The sequence below is a fragment of the Stegodyphus dumicola genome, chromosome 2 (assembly GCF_044657685.1).
Source record: "Stegodyphus dumicola isolate Sdum_Otavi_A_Nest chromosome 2, ASM4465768v1".
In the NCBI taxonomy this organism is placed as follows: domain Eukaryota; kingdom Metazoa; phylum Arthropoda; class Arachnida; order Araneae; family Eresidae; genus Stegodyphus; species Stegodyphus dumicola.
The window spans coordinates 148,403,977-148,424,936 of record NC_140769.1 but is presented as its reverse complement, the minus strand read 5'-3'; the positions used below and the strand labels follow the sequence as shown (position 1 = coordinate 148,424,936).

At 36.5% G+C, this 20,960-nt stretch overlaps 1 pseudogene; it reads right to left on the bottom strand.

Annotated features, from left to right (window-relative positions):
* Positions 1-1,246: 1,246 nt before the first annotated feature.
* On the bottom strand, positions 1,247-20,598 carry LOC146998603 (dimethylaniline monooxygenase [N-oxide-forming] 2-like; annotated as a pseudogene).
* Between the last annotated feature and the right edge of the window lie 362 nt (positions 20,599-20,960).

Genomic DNA, 20,960 nt, shown 5'->3' with positions numbered 1-20,960 from the left:
TATTTGTGTAAAAGGTGGCAAAATGATTACATCAGTCATTTGCAGTAACGATTTAAGTGGTATTTCTCTAAGTATAACGTTAAAAAGGGCACTATAGTTTTAATAAAGGAAGACAACATGCATATTTCAACTTGGTTACTGGGGAAAATAGAAAAGCTAATTTATGGTAAGGATAAAAAGGTTAAAAGGATAAAAGGACATTAAGAGTTCGTAATGTAAAAACCAAGTCAGGTCTCTTAAAAAGACCAATAACTAAATTAGCTGTACTATCAGTAGATGTTACATAAGTTCATGCATATTTGCTGACTTCAAAAGAATATTATTTATCCACTGTATTTGAATTTATATGTTGCGCATTTCATGTTCTGTGTTTAATTATGCTTATTGATTTTGTTCAAGTGTATCAATTTAAATTTTGTGATATATGATTTAGACTATATGGCGATTTCAAAGTGTTTAATTTTGGTCACTGTTAACTGTGTAACAAATGCCCAACACGGGCGGTACGTTAAGGCAGAAGGGAAGTGACGCCATGATCAAACGAATATTGTTTAACTAGAGTGATCTGGCAACCACGAGTAGAAAAACGAAACAACTGTGGAAAGCCAGAGGCCATAGATTGTGTGTGTGCTGGTAGTTCGAGTTGGTAAATGTATGTATATGGATGGCAAGAGTGTCCATCCAAGTAAGACTATGTATATTCTCATGTCTTTAATATCTGTTAACAGAAGTAAAATAAAAAGAAATCTACAGTCCATTGAATTTAGTGTTTGAATTTCATGAATAATTGTGTAAGTAAATTATATTCTCGAATATCAACAATTTAAAATTTGTTTAAGTGCTGCTAAGCCTAATTGTTTTTACCATAGCAGCCATATTTGTTTACATTTGAAACAGAGCAGAATAGCGAATTATGTCAGTTTTTGCATCTTCAGTGTCGTTTTGCCGATTGGGGCCAAAAAAATCTTTCAGTTTTTTGCATCGAAAAATCTGCCTTCTTGCCCGCTCGCCGAATCGCTTTTTTTGCGTAGAAACTCTAATTTTACTTGTAAAAGAAAATTTTAAATTGTTTTAGCTCTATTTGGTGTTTTTTATTTTTCAATTTTTAATAAAGCTATTTTGAAGTTTCATGTATTTTTGCCTTGCCGCGAAGTGAGAACTGAATTCATTGAATGAGAAATATATCGCTAATGAAATTTGAGGAAATAAATTTAAATGAAATGGAACAAAAAAATTTCTCCTAGAAATTTATTCTATAATATCATGTAATAAACAATATAAGGTTTACCTATAAATTTATCCTGAGAGAGCATGAGCAAATGCATTGTAAAGTAATTATTTCATTAAGTTAAAGCAAAACAGCTTTTATCAAAAAAAAAAAAATTTTTTTGTGTAACGATAAACAGTTTTTTGAAGCAAGCATTTCTTAAGTACCACATGTTTGAGTTATGTATTTTTTAAATTAAAGAAATAAATGCTAAAAGTTTTTAGACTGCAACAAAAGAACTTAAACTGCAACGTATTACAGCAAGTTCCTCTGATAGTTACGTACTTTTGTAAACAAAACTGTAGCTCAAACGTTACTGCTTGATTCTATCCTTCCGTAATGTATATTTTACTCGTTCTTTGCAAGTCATGATGGCATCTCTTGCTCCACCCCATTTGTTTGGTCCTTGTAGTCGATATTGATAGGAAAGAAAAGGACCCCAGCAAAGCTTCGAAAACAGTCGGATATCAGTGAAGAACAATTTGAATAGATTCGGCTTTGCACCAAATTTCGATGCTAAGTCGTCTAAATACTGCATGCAGTTAACCCTTAATGTCATTTTATCATTTGGGACATATCCCGTTACATTCCTCTCGTGAATTCTTGTAATGTCTTTTAGCATTTTCTTGGCAGAAGGCAAACGCCCCTTTCTTGCGAAGATATGAGCTGCCCATCGACACTGCATCTCACCGACTGGGAACCCTGGTCCAAATGGTAATAGAAAACCCGTTATTGCGAGTGTTGGATGTTTCAAGTGAGGAGGATACATTCCCTTGTATAAAATGATTCTTCCATCCTCTTCTTGCTGCGCAATTCCTTCATCCTAGAAAGGAAATTTCCATGTGTACCCGGTGGCCATGATAACTGTGTCGATTAGGACTTCTTCCTCACTCCCTTCGAAAACAGCACCTCTGTCCGTGAAGAGTACAATATCTCTCTTTTGAATTATATATCCAGATAACCACTTAGGACCAAAGTGATCATTAAGAACGGGCTCCTTGTTCAAGAAGTGATATTTCGGAGGCGCTTGTGATGGAATCTGGGATCGATGTAGAACTTCTACACGTACCAGTTGCATAAGCGTATAGGTATACAATCGATGCATTTAAGAAAGTATCTTCTCATGAGAACGTAATCTATCGGATAGTCACGGGGTCCAACTCTGTTTAATACATAACTGCCAGTTCTTGTACTCAGGTACACCTTCAAAAAATAAATAAAATAAAATAAATTATTTGTATACTTCAATAAATATAATTCGTCAAAATAAATAAAATAAATGTGACGACCAGATGGTGTAGTGGATAGGGAAACCTACTGCGGTATGGAAGGGCCCAGATTCGAATCCCGGGTAAGGTATGGCTGTAATTGTGCGTCCCTTCATAGGAGGTAATGGTGGCCCACCTATTTAAGTTCTTTCGCAATAAAGTGACAACCACTTCCGGACTTACTAATAGCCAAACCTAATCAGCTAAGTGTCCACCAATTGAATAAATAAATAAATGTTTTACTTTTTATTAGAATGCCAAGATAAATAATTTCATACGCTGTGCTTTATTTAATAATCTAAATCTTAGTGTATTTAGATTACGAATTAAAATTGTTTACATTCAGATTATTGATTAAAGAATTTCTAATAACAGAAATTATACTTCTGTATTTAGAAAGCTTTTAATGCAAGATATTTTATGCACTTTTTTAATAATCAGTTTCTTAATTTTCATTTAAAATGATTTTGTTTCTATTCTTCTTATTTAAGAAATTGGAGCACATTTAGAAAACTCTTATCAAATTTAAAATTTTATTGTGTACTAAACGTTTATTTTATAGCAAATTTTAAACTTTTTTTTTTTTTTTTTGTGTGTGTGTGTGTGTGTGTGTGTGTGTATGTGTTCGCCTAGGGTGGAAATCGAGGACGGAAATATGTATACACACCTTCTGACCGAGGACTTTCGAAGAACCAAGGACATCCTCGGTTCGAAATAATGCCAGAATCGCAATCAGGGACCTCGGATCCATGTAGAAACCAATTATGAGCTAAATCCGAGCTATGTCCTCGGTATGAATATAAGTTGTTTATTTCTGTGTAAAACTGTGTATGGGCTGTGCATCTTTGTGCAAAAATTGGGGCCACGCTTCCATGCCAGAAAAAGCAAGCTCCCCTTACTGCTGTTCGAAATGAACATGTGCATTCCAAATATGGTCAGAATACTATCTAGTCCTCGTTAGTGCGGTGTCGGATTAAGGACGAGTGTGTTTTTGATTAACCTTATTTGGTCTTGTTACTATAGTCCTCGTTTCTGCGGTATAGGGGCAAGATTTGTGTGTTTCCATTTCCTTCATATATGGTCATAATACAATGTATTAGATACGCGCTTTCTGCGAGTTTTATTTACGATAACACCGAGGACTGCTAAAAGAAATTTAAATGATAATTATTATAACTTTTATTGTTACGGAAAAGGAATAAAGTTAATCTGGTGGGTCTTCATTTCTTAGGAAATTTACAAAGTGTATCCAAAATGTGTGAAGAATCGTTTCCGTGGATGTGATTTTCAGTATGCAGGAATGGAAATTGTGATAACTTACCTTTAAACTTCTATTTTTACTCACTATGAGAATAAAAAAATGTTAAAGTACTAATAATGTTTCCTTTTATGCCAGATATTTATCAACTAATGTGAATTTACATCAAAGATAAGAATACTATGAAAATATTTGGAAGTATTGAAGAAATAGCAGTGAGTAAATTTTAGAGGTTTGAGAGTGGTAAGACCCGCCTAACGCTAGAGGGCGCTGAGAGCGCCATTGAGTGTGTTCAGAGACTCGATGGAAGTTACTCGATGGATGATGTGCGATTTATGAGATTGAGATATTATTATATTTAATTAAATCAATTTACATTTTATTGATTGGTGATTATTGATTTTGATTTATTGATATGAGATGTGATATTATGTTTTGCTGAACCACCACACTTTCGACAAACCTGGATTACCGCTGAATCACAAAAACACCGATGCGCAGAGAGTTACCAATATTTTTGAAAGTACATTATAATTGTTGGATGATTGATTGACAATAATGACTGAATATTAATAATCAAACATCATTTCTTTAAAAGAGTAATTCTGCAGAATTTAAGAATCATCTGAAACCATGGATGGTTTTCCTAAACGAGATTAATCGCATTCTCTAAACTGGACAATTTTCCCCCTCTAAAATACAGATCTACACAAACTGGAAGATAAAAATACCAATGTAATAAAGATAAAGATAAGGGTGGAAGATAAAATACCAATGTAAAATTTAAAATTCGATAAAAGAGCAACATTAGTCTGGCGTAGGTTTTCAGTAAAACCCTATCGATTTCGAGGACGATCAGAAGCAGGTCTGTCTTCTTCAGGAGACGCATTTTTTTTTTCTCCTGACAAAGAGGGACCTCAGACCCATAGAGTTCTATTGGAAATCTACTCCAAACTATTGCTTTGCCTAATTTCAAATCGAGTAATACTAACATATTTCGAGCAGAAGTGGTACAAAAACGACGTTGTTTATATAACTTCAAGAATGGAAAAAAATAATATGGTGCAATTATAAGATGAATGTGGTACCAGCTCTCAACGTCCAAGCCTCTAGCAATAAAACGGTCTATCAAGCGGGATGCAGATCGCCGTTTAGATAATTTTACAAAGAACTACCGTATATTTCTCAGTAAATTCACCCTTCTTCTTTAAAAATTACTTTATACTAAATGCGATAAAATGTTTCATCATCAAATTATTCTATGTATCTCAGTTTTCTAGCAGCGAGATTCAAATTTAAACTCTCGGCCATCACTTTACTGAATGACAGTTATGTTATGAAATTCTGCACAAAAAGGTAATCTAAAATTTTTATTTCCCTAACAGGACAAAATTCCAGCCATCCTTCGTGTTATAGTTATAAACTAACTTCTACTGTGTCACTAATTGCTATTGTAATCTACTTTACAAGTATTATTTAATTTGCTATTTTTTAACTCATTAAGATGAATATATTTCCCTTACATTGTAGAGACATTAGGATATTTGGAAGCAGGAGAGTGGAAACATGAGCAATGTCCTCACCGGGACTCGAACATCGGACCTCTTGAATAAGCACCGAATGTGCTAACCATTACACCATGAAAGCATGGTAAGAAGGTGAAAGAATACCTTATATACTCCCCATTTTAAAGGGCGGCTGGGGATTAGGGATCCAATTGCCAAATCCTGGTGGTGAAGAATCATCATCCACCACCTTTTCTAGTCTGGGGGTCACCGTGGAGACATTAGGTTATTTCAAAGCAAGGAAATCGAAGAAATGAGCAATGCCTTCGCTGGCACTCGAACCTCTGACTTCTTGAATACGCGCCGAGTATGCTGACCATTACAGCACGAAGGCATGTTAGAAGGCGGGAGAAATACATTATAACAGAAACAGGTTATTTTCTTTACTTAACCTCCTTATTTCTAATCCATATTGAGACAACTTACTTTCATCACATTGTAGAGACATTAGGTATTTTTGAAGCAAGGAGAGATGAAAAATGGGCAACGCCTTCGCCGGGACTCGAACCACGGGCCTCTCGAATAAGCACCGAACGTGCTGACCACTAAACTACGAAGGCATGCTAAGAAGGCGTGAGAAATACCTTATAACATTTTAATGTCTGTTAAATTTTCTCAATGTCAATTTTATAACTTGATATAAAAAAGCAAAGCATTTTTTTTTACTTTCTTTGGTGCTTTTTCATAATGCATACTATTATTATATAAACAGAGTCGTATCTCATGCCGTGCTTTGTTTCTCTGGAATACAAAAGGCTAAATATTTAACTCGACATTATTAGTACGTACATTTTGTTTATAACGTTCTATTCAGTACATTTTTTCATTTCTTATATTTGTGGGCAAAAGCTATATTTCAATAAAATTTCTTAATAGGTGAAAATTTCTATCATATGTGTAAGTATGATATGTATGTTTATGATAACATACACTAATATTTGCGTAAATCAATATTAAAAATTTGATCGGGGATGTATTTTCATTTGAATTGTTCCCAGCAGAAGAAATATTTTCTTGAAATTTTAAATATGTATGTTTGTTTGACATTTTTATATTATTTATTGTCTATTTATTAAATCTGCTGCTGAAGTATTTTTCAAACTATGCTTCTCTAACGGTATTTCTGCTGTCTCTCCGAGTTATCACCGTGGTTACAATAAGCATTCGGGCTAAAGCAATAAATTAAAAGTTCATTCCTGCTTGGTTACAATTAAAGCTAAAATGTACAACTAAAAAAAGTCGATTTTATCTCCACAATAATGTTAGCATATAAGCGTCCTGTCTTATACTATTACCAAAACATTTCTCTCAAGCAAAACACTTTGATGTGTTCTTCAAATAGTCGTGATGAAGTCCCTTATCGTCATTGAAAAGCAAATGGCCTAGGCGCTGCTGTGGCCTTCGACAGAAATAAGCAGCATGGTCAGCTAACTTTCACTACAATAGAAGAAGCTATTGACTTAGCTAGCATTCGAATCGAGAAACGTGAAAAATCTAGCTATGCTTCGCCAGGATTTGAAACACAAGCTTACTTATATGTTAGCTGAGCGTACTATCTGTTATACTACAAAGTAAAACAGTGAAGTCGATTGTAAAGTTGCGCGCTTCCAACCTGCACGCAACAATAGTGGTGACTGCTAAGAACTGGAAAGTAGACCAAAGTCTTGAGAAGGGTTTAAATCCCTTTATATTCAACTTTAGAAATTACAAATGCGTGCTCTTGACGCTCACAAACTACGCCGACCCGCCGGTAAAATAAAAATAAGAAACTAAGAAAAGAATAGTAACAAGTGACTAACTACGAGGCTCTCTAAACGTAACTAACCTCACCGCGTTCTAAAATACCGCTGATACTTTAGCATACTTCTGAATATTACGTTGAAAGATTAACAAACTGCCGAGGCAAGCACACAGGCCGAAACCCGTGGTTCTTCAATTTCTAACTAGCCACCTCCACGCTCGTGAAGTAAGAAAGCACACTTTCGAACTCGTTTCCTTTCTATTTAACTCAGATACTTCCGCTGACAATTTGAATCCTTGCGCGTTCTACTAAAATTTACATACTCTGGCATTGGCAATTCCAGGGGAAAGTAAGGCTTGACAGGAAAGATAGTTTAAACTTAAAATAAATGTTAGTTAAAATAAATATAAACCCTACATTTGCCGCTGCCAGAATTTGGTAAACTTGGAAGCAGGTCCTAGAAACGACCTATTGAAAAGTTTCCACAATTCTGAACTAAATTTTAAGAGCCCCGTTTACACACAAAAAAAAAAAAAAAAAAAAAAAAAAAAAAAAAAAAAAAAATCTGTTATCTCACAAAAGGTAGAATAAATTTCTGTAGATACTTATTTTAATTCTCTCTTCTTACAGCAACTTTTCCTGGACTTCATCAATCAATCTTGGTCTTTCCTTCCAGCATCTGGAAGGAATAAGTATCAGTATCTTTCTAAATACATTATAATTTACACTTTCTTGACACAATAAATTTTTGTTTTTAAACGATTCGTTTTTCTTAGTTATTGCTTACTTCACATTCATTCAATTTTTCAAGCATTAATTTAACTTTACCCTGGCTCTCCACCGTGTGTGGTGTCAAACGGGAATATTCGTGTTTTAGTCTTACAACACTTCCCCTAACCACCATGATTTGTTAGAATTCAACGACCAAATAGACACACCTTACTCGACATTCTACAACTCAATGAGCTACTTTAATATTCTTAAAAATTCAAATGTAGGTGGAGAACCCTACAAAACACATTCATTCTAACTTCCCCCTCATTCATCTTTAAACATGCAGGCTTTCGCTCTAAAGCATGATTTTATCTACAGTTTAATACTTAATTTGAATTCATTTCTTTTGAGCATTTACTTTTAGCATCTAAAATTTTATGCTTCTACACTAAATTCTACTTTTACATAACTTTCAAGTATTTACGTATATTTACAAAATTCTAATACATATGCTTTGTACAATTTACCATAAAATGAAAAAGAGAAAAATAAATTTTTACTTTACTCATTCTTCGCCAAGCTGGCGGCACTGAAACCAAAGTTCTTATTAATATAAGAATACGAAGTTATTTTTATCTTCGGCCAAATTTTGGCTTTAACATAACAGAATTAGTCTTTCGACCAACTCGAACTGCTTGCTTTTAGATTTTACACTTAAAGAAAATAATGCTTTTGCCTTAGCTAAATAAAGTAAAAGAAAACTAAGTCTCAACCGAGACAAATTGACTTCCGTCAACACATAGAACTTCGTGTTTACGCATAACATTTCAGAACAAAAGAAAAATTTATAGAAGATTTTAACTTATCTTTGAGTTTTCGATGATTGGAACTCCGCCATCCTCTTCTGGCAGAACTGCTCCCACGTTATAGGTTTCATCGACGTCAGTATTCTTAGTGTCGTCCACGTTGCTTTTTCTTTTTCGCCCCCTGCATGCTGGCCTCTTGGAGTGGTAGTCGTCGGGTTGCTGTCTTTTCCGTGTTTCCCCTGGACGTGTGGTCTTGGCGTCCTCCGGTCTGGAGTCATGCTTGAATTTCTTCTGTTGGTGGTGGTCTTTTCGTTCCTCCTGCTGTCTTTTTGCTCTGGGGAACGGCGACCTTGTTTGCACCTGACTCTCTGGCATTGGAAGCGTTCTCCTCGATGTAGAATTTCTACTGCGATACGTTGTAAGTGGTGTTTTCCTCTTTACCAAGGTTTCTTTACGCGGCGGCTTTGCTTTCTTGTATTTCTTAAATGCTGAAGTCTGAAAGTTTTCATTTCTGCTTTTCGGTACCGTCGCATGGGTTGTAGAAGGGTTAGGTTTCTCTTCAGTTCTTGGGTGGTGGAACGGGTGACGTTACTTCTGGACCTTCTACTTCTTTTACGCTTGAGACCTGCAAGAAACTTTTAAGGATTTCAAAATCATTTTGATTATAATATTTTTTCACCTGGTCGGGACTTGCTTTACAGATTTTCCCTCTCTCGTTCTTAAGGTACAATACGACTCCCTTGATTTCCTGAATTACATAGGGGCCTTCAAATTTTGGAGCTAACTTTACAGTAAAATTGCCTGGGGCACTTGATAAAGAAAATTTCCGCTTCAACACTTTATCCCCAACTTTAAAATCTGCTTCACGGCGTTTTCTATCGTAATACACTTTTTGCTTATTTCTTGCCGTATCCGAACTTTTAACCGGTTGGTCAATAAGTGTTTGCACAGCTTTCTGTTTAAATTCTTGCTCTCTTTGTTGCACAAAGAATAATTTATCTAAAGGCGTAATTAACTTCCGTCCTAAAAATAATTCTGCTGGGGTTTTTCCCGTAGTATCGTGATTTGCCGTTCTTAAAGCATAAGCTAACTCATTTATGTAGCCATCCCAGCGCTTGTGATGTGTGCTAACATAACTTCGAATTATTTTTACAATGTTTTGATTAACTCTTTCTGCTATGTTTGCCTGTTGTCTATACGGGACCATTTTGATATGGCGTATGCCAAGTCCAGTGCATATGTTTTCAAATATTTGACTAATGAATTGTTTACCGTTATCGCTAATGACTTTTATCGGTGCACCGTATTTTAAAATGTATCTGTGTAAGAATGCATCTGCGACTGTTTTGGTTGACGCGCGTTTAAGTGGAACAATTTCAGTCCATTTTGAAAAATGATCTACAATTAGTAAAAGAAAACTTTTTATTTAACTCACTCTGGAGGTAAGGACCAAGAAGAACTATGCCTAAAATTTCATTCAGAAATGTAGCGCAAATGCTATTTAAGTACCCGGCCGGGCTGTAATTAATATCATTTATTAACTGACATTGATTGCAGGACCTGACATACGCAGTTACTATTTTGTATAATTGCGGGAAATATACCACCTCGCGTACCCATTTTAAAGTCTTTCTGATCCCTAAATGACCCGCTGTTTTCGCGTCGTGTAATTCCTTCAAAATGCTCAATCGAAGAGAGGCTGGGATGACTGGTTTGTACTCGAGATTTTCGTTTGTTGTTTTCGTATAAAATAATAAATTATCTATTATTTCACAGTTTTCTGCTCTACTTCTTATCGCATCGATATCTGTGTGTTCAAAGCTTTCGGGGTCTTTCAAATATGCATAGATACTTCCAAATTCAGGATCAGCTTTCAATTCAGTAATAATTGTATCTCTAGAATCTAAAATTTTTGAAGTCAACACAGCGCATTTAAGTTCGTTGCCTTCATCGTCCAGTTTTATACGAGAAAGTGCGTCAGCTACATTGTTTTCCTTACCCGGTTTATATTTGATTATTAGATTATATTCTTGGGGTTTTAAAGCCCATCTTATTAACCTTGGCGTTAGGTTTTCCCCCGAGTAAAGTCTACCAACAGCCGCATGATCCGAAAAGACTGTTACTGGCGCTTTGCCGAAATAAACTCGAAATTTGTGTACAGCCATTAATACGGCTAATGTTTCTCTCTCTGTAGCTGTATAATTCCTTTGTGTATGATTCAACGTTTTACTAAATAATGCCAAAGGATGGCCATTTTGCATAAGAACCGCACGCACAGCATTGTCCGACGCATCTGCTGCAATTTCCAGGTTTTCGTTCCCATCCGGGAATTTCAAAACAGGGGCATTGATGAGCGCTTCTTTTAACCTTTCAAATGCGGTATTTGCTTCCGCTGTCCACGTGAATTTACTTTTCTTTCTTTTAATTACTAACAAGGGTTCAACAATATTAGCAAAATCTTTTATGAATGACCGATAATAAGAACGTAACCCAAGGAAAGAAGAAAGTTTCTTGGCGGTATTTGGAGGTGGGAAATTCTTGATGGCTTTTATTTTTGAATCCTGAGTTTCTATACCCTTTTGCGAAATTTTATAACCCAGATATTTAAGTTCTTTAGTTGCGAACTTGCATTTTGAGGCGTTAATTGTAAGACCGACCTCTTTTAATAATTAAAAAACTTCTACACATCTTTAATATGTTGTTCCAACGTACTACTCGTTATAATTATATCATCTAGATAGATTAAAGTCGATTTTCCTACGACAAGCTGTAGAACAATGTCCATAGCTCTCTGGAATGTTGATGTGGCCCTACACAACCCAAAGGGCATGCGTAAAAATGCATAAGTGCCCGATTTTGTTATAAACGCGGTTTTATGTATGTCTTCGGGTCTCATAGCTATTTGATAGTAGCCAGACGTTAAGTCCAAAGTAGTCATGTATCTTGTAAATTTAATCTTTCTAATAATTTCCTCTATAACCGGCAAAGGTAAACTGGGAATTTAGTAATACTATTCAGTTTTCTGTAATCGATAGCAAACCTCCAAGCCCTTTTATCCGAAGGAGGAAACTCGTTCTTTTTCCTACATAGTACGACTGGACTCGCGTACTCACTATTTATGGACGTTATTATTTTGTTCTTTAACATTTCCTGAATATGTTCTTCTATGATTAGCTCTTTCTGTTTATCATAGCGATAAGGTTTAGTCCTAAAGGGTTTGTCGGCAGTTAACTGTATCGCATGCGTAACTATTTGACAGCTACCAGTTCGTTCTGTAAACAAGTTTGAAAAAGTACTCACCACTTGCTGGATAGCTTGACTTTCATGGTCATTCAAAAGGCTAAGGTCAACTTGCGGTTGTTCCACTGGTTCCACCACTCTCCGGTCCATCTCCAGCACAATAGAACTGTCCTGAAAATTCAGTTTGGCCTTCGCGGCTTTTAAAAACTCCACACCTAAAATAAGTGGACTTTGCAAATGTTTTACTACAAAAATTAATACTTTAAGGCTTTCATTTTGGACCTGTATGTTTAAAGATAGTTTTCCGATACATTGACAAGTTTCTCCTTGTGCTGCTATGATTTCTGTGTTTTTATTTTTAAATAATCGAAACCTATTAAAGTTCTTCTTTAAAAAAATATCACTCAAAATTACCTTCTGCTCCTGTATCGATGAGGGCTTCTACTGGTACATCGCCAATCAGAACTTGTATAATTGGTAACTGGGAGTTCTTTACGATGACCGTATTTAAGTGTCTTCTTGAGGGTTTTTTTAAAACTTCCGGGGTCTGGACCCTCGCTTTCACAGGCCCCTCTACTCGTTTAAAGCTTTCCTTTCAACTTCTGCCTTCTGGGTAAGCGGACGGTTTTTTTTTTTTCAAATTTCCTTTTTGATCTTTGACCTTCGAGCTTCGATGAGTTAGCTTGATAGCTCTTTCCCCCATAAGAGTGGTTTGCATTTCTGGTCTGCTCATTTGAAGATTGCCTTCGGATACTTTGAGAATACGATGCCCCTCTAGCTTTTTCCACTATTCTGCAATTTTGAAACTTGACCGTCAATTCGAAGAGCTCCTGCAATGTGCTTGGGTTTCTAATTTCGAAGTAGTCTTGCACAGCAGGTAACAATCTTGGTAAGATTATTTCAATAATCTCCGCGTCGGGTTTCTTCCCATACAGCATATCCGTCAGCCTAATTTTTCGCAGAATAAAGTCCGTCAACTCTTGTATATTCCGTTGATAAAAACTATATATTTCGGCTTCTAGCCTTGCTCGATCTTTCACTATGGGGAAGGCCTTTAATAACGATTTTTTGAAATTTTCAAATGTATATGTCTGGCCTCCGAATTCCCCTAATAAAAATTTGCCTATATTCTTCCACCATAGCGCGGCCTGTCCTCTTAGTGCAGATGTGGCGATGGCAACTTTTTGTCTTTCAGGCACAGGGTAGAGCTGGAAGTGATTGTCTAGGCCTTCTAGAAATATCGCCACCGAATTTTTTCCGTCGAGATTGATGATTGGCTTAATTGACGCTCTCATCGTCTGGACCAGGTATCCAAATCCTTCCAATTGGCTTGCCATTTCTTGTTGTTGTCCAACAATTTCCATCCAATTTTCGGCCATTTCACTTTGACAAGTGTTCGGGCGCCAATGTAAAGTTGCGCGCTTCCAACCTGCACGCAACAATAGTGGTGACTGCTAAGAACTGGAAAGTCTTGAGAAGGGTTTAAATCCCTTTATATTCAACTTTAGAAATTACAAATGCGTGCTCTTGACGCTCACAAACTACGCCGACCCGCCGGTAAAATAAAAATAAGAAACTAAGAAAAGAATAGTAACAAGTGTCTAACTACGAGGCTCTCTAAACGTAACTAACCTCACCGCGTTCGAACATACCGCTGATAATTCAGCAAACTTCTGAATATTACGTTGAAAGATTAACAAACTGCCGAGGCAAGCACACAGGCCGAAACCCGTGGTTCTTCAATTTCTAACTAGCCACCTCCACGCTCGTGAAGTAAGAAAGCACACTTTCGAACTCGTTTCCTTTCTATTTAACTCAGATACTTCCGCTGACAGTTTGAATCCTTGCGCGTTCTACTAAAATTTACATACTCTGGCATTGGCAATTCCAGGGGAAAGTAAGGCTTGACAGGAAAGATAGTTTAAACTTAAAATAAATGTTAGTTAAAAGAAATATAAACCCTACACGATAATAAATTGCAAGTTTATCTTTTAATACCCTACGTTATTTTTATTCCTTAGGTCATTGTACCTAAAGCTTTGCTCCCAAAATATTCCACCATTATCAATAACAAATTTTTATTTTTCATTTTTAATTTAGAGCTTTGTACTGTATCAAAATGTTGCTTAAAATAGTGCAAATTATATGACTTTTTTTAATCATCAATATTGAATTTTAGCAAAAATTAATATTTCTAATTTCAGTTTAAGCAATACACCAAACGACGCTTTTTAATAGAATATTGAATTTATAGTGAATAACGAATTGAAAGCGCCTTCGCAAATGATCTTGGAGAACATCAAGACCCATGTTCCCTTTCGCGCTGTTTGAGTTCAAATTCCTGACTGCACTTCGAGCGGTGCAAAGTCTCTTATTTTATTCATCTCTAGAATATGAACAGAACGTCCATATTAAGAATCAGACGATATTTTCATTCGCGTGTACGTGAATTTCTGCAACGTTTGAACTTTGAATACAAGCATTTCGTCACGGACTGTTTATATTAAAAGCGAAGTATCAATTACACAAAACACACTACATGCTACTGCTTTAAAAAACTGCTTATTTAAGCAACTTCTTTTATGGAAATAACTGGTAATGTTTGCGTGATTCATTTGTCGAGGTCTGAGAGAAACTAATATGGATTGTGAAAAAGCGAAGCTCCAGAAAATGATGTGAGACGAGAACATTGTCTTGCGTTTTGAGTTCGAGATGAGTTTCAAGCTTAGCTTATAAGGTTCTTTCTTAAGTAGAAAAATATTTTCCTGTTTGGCATACGATATGCCTTTAATATCACACAGTATGTTTTATCTACCCAAAAGTATGGATTAATTCATATTAGTTTCATTTATTTCAAATTTTATTTTTGAAGAAGTGTGCAGATAGAATATGGTTTTATGATTCTTTTCAATAATTATGTTCTGTAAGGACTAATTCAATTCTCTTTTATTTGTCTTAAATATAAATATTTTATGAAATAATTTTAATTGGTAATTTGTAAACAACATATTTTTTAAAAATATTCATTAGTTACAATTCTGGTTTCCTAAACAAATTCCCTCTTTAATTGTTCTCTGTTGAAAGGCAAAACTCTCAAAATGTCCAAACTCAGATTTGATTCAAAGCGGCTAAAAACGCAAGATATAAATTCCTAACTGCACGCATATTTAACATCAATACTTTAATTGTCTCATTGGAATAATGAAGGTGTTATTTAGTGATCTATATCGTTAGGACTTCTGACAAGCTATGAAGACGTCAATAAAAGTGCTTGCTCATACTTCGTAAAATGGTTTCGGTTCAGCTGATTATGGAAAAGTCCACTAGAGCTATATCCCAAACAAAAGAGATGCCTTCGTGGAGGACCTTCTTTCTAATGGACAATGACTCGTATACACGTTACATATGGGATAAACCATGAAACCACCCATGCAGCCATTTAAAAAAACATGGTGTCTAATCGAAAAGTTCAGATTCAATTTGAGGTATTAATTTATTCAATAGCTATCTTTTTCCTTAATTGTGCTCTTATTTAAATGTACTAAGTTAGAGAGCAAAATCATCTCTCAGAGGTATACCTGGACGCAATTATTACAACAAAATGAATTCGAGATTTTTTTTTTAAAACAAATAATAATTTTCATCAATTATATCAATTACAGAATTTCATCAATTTTCATCAATTACAGAAAATTGTCTAAATCGACTATTTAAGAACACAAAATACCGATTTGTAGCAATTACTTCAGCAGAAAACTGTTAACAAATATATTATAAAATCACAATCACCGATAAACAATTTGTAATAATTTGTGAAAAAATTACTTTGTTTCTAGATCGGGAACAATAATTCATTTCACTAATAGTCGCAATGCAATTCCGACTACTGAGATTCAGAATAGTCGAATGACGAAAAAAAAAAAAAAGTGAGAAATTTCGAGTTTACGAATCTCGAATATTTTTCAAGCCTGGTAGAATTAGATTGTTTTATCTTCTAAGGTATTTCTACCGCTTTCTTAGCATGCCTTCATGGTGTGGTGGTCTGCACGCTCAGTGCGTAATTAAGAGGTCCGTGGTTCGATTCCTGGTGAAGGCGTTGCATATTTTTCAGCTTATCTGCTTCCAAAAATACATAATATCTCTACAATGGCGCTAGAATTAAAAAGGGTGGTAGATGATGAACCTCCCCACCCATGATTCGGCGATTGAGTTCCCTAAAAACCCAGTCGCCCTTTAAAAGAGGGAGTATATAAGGTATTCCTCCCGCCTTCTTGGCATGACTTTGTGGTGTGGTGGTCTGCACGCTCAGCGCGTAATTGAGAGGTCCGTGGTTCGATTCCCGGTGAAGGCGTCGCATCTTGCCTGCTTCCAAAAAATGCCTAATGTTTCTACAACCTTATAAATAATAATAGAAAAATACATAGTAGGATTGTCAGTGGTTAGTAATTATAAAATTATGAATAATGATTGAGCTATTTTTAAGCGTAATTTCGCTTGTATAGAAAACGTTATGTTCTATACATCAAGAAAGAAGTACGAATAATGTATTATGTCCAGATCTATGTGAATCATTTATTTCTCTTCTTACTACATTTCTCTACATCATAACGTAGAATCCTTTATGATATCATATGTTAGATATAAAATGTGTTTCTCTCGAAACACTGTGCAATATCTACTTCTAGGTCCATAAATAGAGGATAGCTCCAACTATTTTGCATAAAACCTAGCTAAGTGCATTGGTAGTGTAAAATTTTTATACAAGAAATAATTATATTTTGAGTTCAATTGTATGCCCTAATGCTGCGATATATAATTCTAGATATCACTGCAATTTTTTATCCGTGCTATACCTTAAACAAGGTATTTAGCCGTTATAAACATTAAATTTCATATTAATTAATATCTAAAGTAGTTAGCTCTATTTCGAAAAGTAAAGATGATACGGAAAAAATCGATGCCACTTTTGAACTGCAGTGTATATCCAAAAATAAATTTCATTTCCAAAACACTAAAAAAAGTTTCTTTTCGACCAGCATCAAGAAACAAGAATCACCATAAATAAAATTTATTTCAAATCATAACGAGTTAAGTTCTTTCTGGATTAACATTTAACGTTTACACGACTTCTTTATACTTCGGACATACAAATACAGAAATATCTAACAAAAGCTTTAAATTATTTTTCAAGGTGCACGGTTTTAAAGCAATGATTTTAGTAATATTTGTTTCTATATAATTTTAAAGACCTTTTTGGCTATTATCTTATTACGTTAAAAATCGATGAAAATAAGTACATTTAGCATTTTAGAGAAAACTTAAAAATCATAATTCAATAAATTTATTCATTCTTAGTGAAGTGAACAAAATAAATCTGATTATGAAACAATAACAATAGAAGAAAAATATATTGTTGCGTGCGTACGGGTTCGTTATGAAATGAATGCACAAGTCCAATGAAAAATTAACAAAAATTTATTATTATCTCAACAAAAATGCTTAAATTTTCTCAAATTATCATGCAGTATTACAATATCTCACAGTAGTTATCTTTTAACTACTCAAATGTCCAATAGAACGTAATTCAAAACAGCTGAAGAACGCTAATCCGCGAATTCGCTACAATCAACAAGAGCAGTTTTCTAAACAACAACAAACTAAGCAACTACTACAAACTGAGATGTTTTCCTCCTTTTATAAGATTTTAAAATCACGCGCTAGAATTTTCCAGTACTTTCTCGAAATCAAAAAGAGATATTTATTTATTTAATGCACGCGCTCTTGTATTTTCAATTTTCCGGCTTAGCTTTTTTTTAATATTCGTCACGCGCTGCACTGCGCGAGAAATAAAACCATTTAATTTATAATTGAACTAACATTAGCTTTTTAAATACCAAATTCGTAACACTGCCCCCTTCCCAAGGACTGCACGTCCCGGACAGTACAATCCCTGGACAGGAAGCTAAACTTACAACTGTGGCGTAAATGCATTAATAAGCATTACATTACAATAATAAACAACACGAAAAATAAATGCAATAGATAACTTAAACAAATGCTATCAAATACAAATCAAATACTAAATGCAAATCAAATACTAAATACACATTTAAAAACAAAAAGGACCATGGTCTTACACTATTTACAATTATTTACATTATGTACTATTGCCATAGTAATGAGCTAACCTGTCGTAATGAACGACTTTAGGTATAGAGTTCGAAGACTTACGAATCCGAACCACGACGTTATTCAGCCTGTTTAGGACTGTGTACGGGCCATCCCAAGGTGACTGTAATTTCGGACAGAGTCCTTTCCGTCGAGTCGGATTCCACAACCACAACTTGTCTCCTTCGTGGAATTGATGCTCAGTAGCTCTTGTGTCGTATCGGGTCTTCATCTTCTCCGTCGCTAAGTTGACTCGCTCTCGTGCAAAGTTGTACATCGCTTCAAACCGGGCCTGGAGAATGAATATATTAATATTGAATATATTCCTCAGACGACGAAGGAGCATGCGGAGGGCGGCCAAACAATAGATCACAAGGCAGACGAAGATCACGACCGAAGAGCATTTGTGATGGAGAGTACCGGTAGTCTCGTGGACAGCACTGCGGTAAGCCAGTAAAAAGAGTGGAAATTTCTTGTCCCAGTCCTGTTGGTTTCTGAAAACCACTAATGAGAGGTTATTAAGGATGGTTCGATTGAACCTCTCTACCATGCCATCCGACTGGGGATGTAATGGCGTCGTTTGGGTTTTGTCAATGCCGAGTAGTTTACATAGTTCTTTGATTACTGCCGAAGTAAAATTCCTTCCCTGATCGGAATGTAACTGAAGAGGCACTCCGAACCTGGAAATCCAGTGCTGTATCATTACCTCAGCTACTGTGACAGCCTCTTGATTAGGAATAGGATAAGCTTCAGGCCACTTGGTGAATTAATCAATGACAACGAGTATGTATTTGTTGCTATCAGCAGTTCGTGGCAGAGGTCCTAAGATGTCAAAGGCGATACGTTCAAAAGGCGCCCCTACATTGTAACGTTGCAGCTTGCCTCGGCTGCGTCTCTTCGGTCCTTTCCGACCTGCACAGGCATCGCAAGATCAGCACCACTTTTGAACGTCATCCTTTGCATTATTCCAGTAAAAGCGCTCACGAACTCTCTGCTAGGTCTTCATTATTCCAAAGTGACCTCCTGTAGGGCTGCTATGTAATTCTTTAAGGACATCAGGAATGCGGGATCTTGGAAGTATAAGTTGCCATCGGAACGTCTTCCCATCATCCGATTCGAATTTCCGGTATAAGACGCCGTTTCGAATGTGAAGTGAATCCCAGAGTGCCCAATACTGTTTTGTTGTAGGACTACAGATAGAAATGTCCTGCCAGGTAGGTTTTTCTGGTTGATGACTCCATTAAATCAATTATGGGTTTAATGTCGCGGTCTTCCAGCTGGTCTTTCCTGACTTCATCATCACTCCACGGTTCTCGATCAGCAGATGTTGATGTTGTAATTTGTCTTGCGACCAGAGTCAGCAGCTCGTATTTCGCTTCCACCCTGGAACAATATCGGCAGCTTTCTTGGTAAGGTCTTCTAGACAGGGCGTCGGCGTTTCCGTGTGATGATCCCTTACGACGACGGATAGTGATGTCATATTCTTGGAGTCTTTGTATCCACCTGGCTATTTGACCCTCAGGATTCTTGAAATTTAAAAGCCAGGTCAATGATGCATGATCGGTGCGGAGCAGGAATTTTCTGCCGTATAGATAGTGATGGAACTGTTCTACAGCTTTGACTATGGCGAGCAACTCTTTCCTAGTGACACAATAATTCCTCTCCGGTTTAGACAGGCACTTGCTCCAGTACGCCACTACACGTTCTTGGCCGTCTATTTCTTTCATTGCTCGCGTCGGTGTCGAGAATAAATGGTCGGTCGAGCTGAGGATACGTCAGGATTGGAGCAGATGTTAAAGCCTCCTTTAAGTTGTTAAATGCATCCTCGCATTCTTTTGTCCACAAGAATCTTTGCTTGCTCTCTGTCAGCTTGTGAAGGGGTCTTGCGATGGAAGAAAAGTCCTTCACGAATCTCCTATAGTAGGTGCATAGCCCTAGGAAGCTTCTCAGCTGATGGACATTTTCGGGACGTTTCCAGGATTTAACCGCTGATACCTTTTCAGGATCCGTGCGCACACCTTCTGCAGAGATGACATGTCCCAGGTAAGTCACTTCCTTTCGGAACAATTTGCATTTAGCGGGACTCAGCTTCAGATTGGCTTCTTTCAGTTTCTGAAGCACCTTCCTAAGATTTTCTAAATGTTCTTCAAAACTCTTTCCGACGATGATGATGTCGTCCAGGTATATCAGGCAGGCTTCGTAGGAAAAGCCTTTCAAAACAGTCTCCATAAGACGTTCGAATGTTGCCGGCGCATTACACAGTCCAAACGGCATCACCTTGAATTGCCAAAGCCCTTGTCCCGTAGTAAATGCCGTCTTTTCTCGGTCTTCAGGCTGTATTTCTACCTGCCAATACCCACTCTTTAAATCAAGTGTTGAGAACCACTTGCTTCCAGAAAGAGTGTCTAGAATGTCGTCAATTCTAGGAAGAGGGTAACTGTCTTTCTTCGCAACCTCATTCAACCGGCGATAGTCGACGCAAAATCTTGTTGAGCCGTCTTTCTTTCTTACTAGGACGATGGGAGATGTCCATGGACTTGCTGAGGGCTCGATGACATCGCCTTCTTCCATGTCTTTTAACAGTGTTCGCACCTCTTCCTGTTTAGCAAACGGTAGACGTCTTGGCTGTTGCTTGATCGGAGGATGATCGCCGGTCTTGATTCTATGTTGACTCAAACTGGTTCGACCCACGTCAGAAAACGAGCGGGAGAAAACAACTTAAAGATCTTTAATGACGCGATCTGCAGCATTCCTCTCTTTTTCGTTTAATTGCGCATTCTGCAATAACTCCGATGTAATGCTCTCTGAGGACACGGACTCTTGGATGTTACTCTTTCTTTCAACGCTGGTTACTGGAGTACACGCTGCAACCACTTCACCTTTCTTAATTATTCTCCCCTTCTCAGTTACTTTGGCGACTCTCACCGGGATAA